This window comes from Carlito syrichta, unplaced genomic scaffold, assembly GCF_000164805.1.
Source record: "Carlito syrichta isolate Samal-C Ts95f unplaced genomic scaffold, Tarsius_syrichta-2.0.1 Scaffold306815, whole genome shotgun sequence".
NCBI lineage: Eukaryota > Metazoa > Chordata > Mammalia > Primates > Tarsiidae > Carlito > Carlito syrichta.
In genome coordinates, this window is record NW_007250911.1 from 141,781 (window position 1) to 144,442 (window position 2,662).

Sequence of the window (2,662 nt, forward strand, 5' to 3'; positions counted from 1 at the left end):
TCTTTGTTTCTGTGATAGATCACTGAGTATGATAGACTCTAAATCCATCCAAGTTGCTGCGAAGTCAGTATGCTTGTCCTTCTTTATGGCTGCATAATATTCCATTGTGTATATGTACCACATTTTTTTTTTAATCCAGTCCCACTTCGATGGGCAGCATGGTTGGTTCCATGTCTTTGTTATTGTGAATAGATCTCCCTCAAACATACGTGTGCAGTTATCTTTTTTGTAGAATGATTTGAGTTCCTCTGGGTATATTCTCATTTTTTCAAGCCCACGAACCATTAACTGGGGCCAGGCATGATGGCTCATGCCTGTAATCCCAGTGCTTCGAGAGGCTGAGGTGGGAGGATTGCTTGAGACCAGGAGTTCAAGACCAGCCTAGGCAACAAGGCAAGAGCCTATCTTTACAAAAAAACTTTTAAAATTATTAAGGCACATTGGTGCACACCTGTAGTCCTAACTACTTGGGAGACTGAAGCAGAAGGATCACTTGAGCCCAATAGTTCAAGGCTTGCAGTGAATATAATTGCACCACTGTACCCCAGCCTGGGTGACAGAGAAAAACCTTGTCTTGAAAGAAAGAAAGGAAGAAAGAAGGAAGGAACGGAGGGGGGGAGGGAGGAAGGAAGAAAGAACCCATTGACTGACCTGAAGGATTGAAGGAGAGGTAGAGTGAGGAGGAAAGATCTGAAACACTAAGGCAAGTGTAAATGGTAATTATCACCCAAGTCCTTTGTCAAATGGACCAGTGATCATGTATTCGGTGAACCATAAATTGGGAAAAAGAAATACTAAGACATTTTGAGTACTGATAGACATAGGCTCCAAACTGATAATTGATCATTAGAGACCTGAAACATCATACTGGTCCCACTATAGAGCAGGAATGTAAGGGGATCAGACAATAAATAGTTCTATTCCAGATCTACCTCAAGATGAGTACATTAAGTTCAAGGACCTGCCCAGTAATAATGCACTTGGTCCCACCAAAATGTCAACATAATAGTTGGCAGAATTGCCACATTGGAATCTTGGCCTCTGGAAGAAGAGCTGTCAAAACACGGAAGATCAAATGGAACACTGAGCACTCCAGCCTACGCTGGCTGAATTTTCTCTTGCTCAGGGGATGTCAGTCTATCCAGGCTTTCAGTTGGTTGGTGAGGTCCACCCACATTACGGAGAGCAATCTTCTTTACTCAAAGTCCACTCATTTAAATGTGAATCTCATTCAAAAAAATCTTCACAGAAATATACAGAAAACGGTTTGACCATATCTCTGGGCACCATATCTCTGGGCACCATGGCCCAAGCAAGTTAACACACAAAATTAGCCATCATATTCCTTGTGAAATGTGTTTTCTGTCCCTGGAACTTTGAGTCCCACAGGTTCAGAGGAAAATTACTTCCACCAGGTGACACAGCACCTGTGGAATTTTTAAGCTGTAGCTGCCGCTCAGTTTCTTCAGGTTCCTTGTGCTAAAAGACCAGCAGGCAAAGAAAGGAGTCATCAACCTAGCAGGAGTGATGGACACTGATCAGCGGGACAAGGTATGGCGCTATTAGACAAAGAAGACAGAGAATATGTCTGACACCTAGGTGAGGCCCTTGTAATCACTTGCCTAACTTTGATGGTAAATGGACAGGGACTACTACTGTAACTTGAGAAAGCCAAGATGACCAGGGGCTCATGATGCCCCACTAGGGGTCACCCCATCAGGCAAGCCACTTAGACCAGCAAAAGTGCTGAGGGTGAAGGAAATCTAGAGGAGGGTGATGATGAGGATTACAGGCAGCCCTGAGACCAGCTACAGCAGCAGAGGCTTTCGTTTGTGTCACTAACCTTTCCCTTGTAAGTTTCCCGCAAAAAGGGAAACAAAGAGAATCCTGGAAGAGCTATTCCCAGATGGGGTAAATGTAGCACATGAAGCGAGTAGAACCACGTAACACAAGAGATGGAATTTGACGGATGCTCTGGTGCACCACCTAGATATCCCCTCCTGAGCCAAGGTGCTCACTTTTCTAGGTGACAAGCATTTTGGTTTCCCAAAGCAGAATCCCCAAGAATTGCCCTCAGTCGAAGAGAGCTGCTTGGCATCTAGTTTCCTCCCCCTGCAGGGGCAGCTCCCATCTAATGACTGGTCAATGCAGAGATACAAAGGCCAGACCCCTGCCTCCATTAAGAACACTATGACCCAGCAATCTCCTTCTGGGAATACACCTGGAGGAGTTCAAATCACTCAATAAAAAAGATACCTGCACACGCATGTTTATTATGGCATTGTTCACAATAGCAAAAACATGGAACCAACTGTGCTGCCCGTCAAAAGTGGACTGGATAAAGAAAACGTGGTACATATACACAACGAAATATTACACAGTCATAAAGACAAAATTATGAACTTCGCAACGGATGGACTTACAGTCTTATATCAGTGATTTATCACAGAAACAAAGATCTGAGTACCACATGTACTAATTTATAAGCAGACCCTAAATATTTATCATAATACTGTAAGAAAGGGAATGGCAGTAGTGGGACAGTGCTGAGGCAGGGGTGCACATAACATCAATAAGGGTACCGAAATTTTACCTGTACAATGACCACTTATGTACCTAACCCTGAGTTGTACCCCACATCTTTAAAATAAATATAATTTTA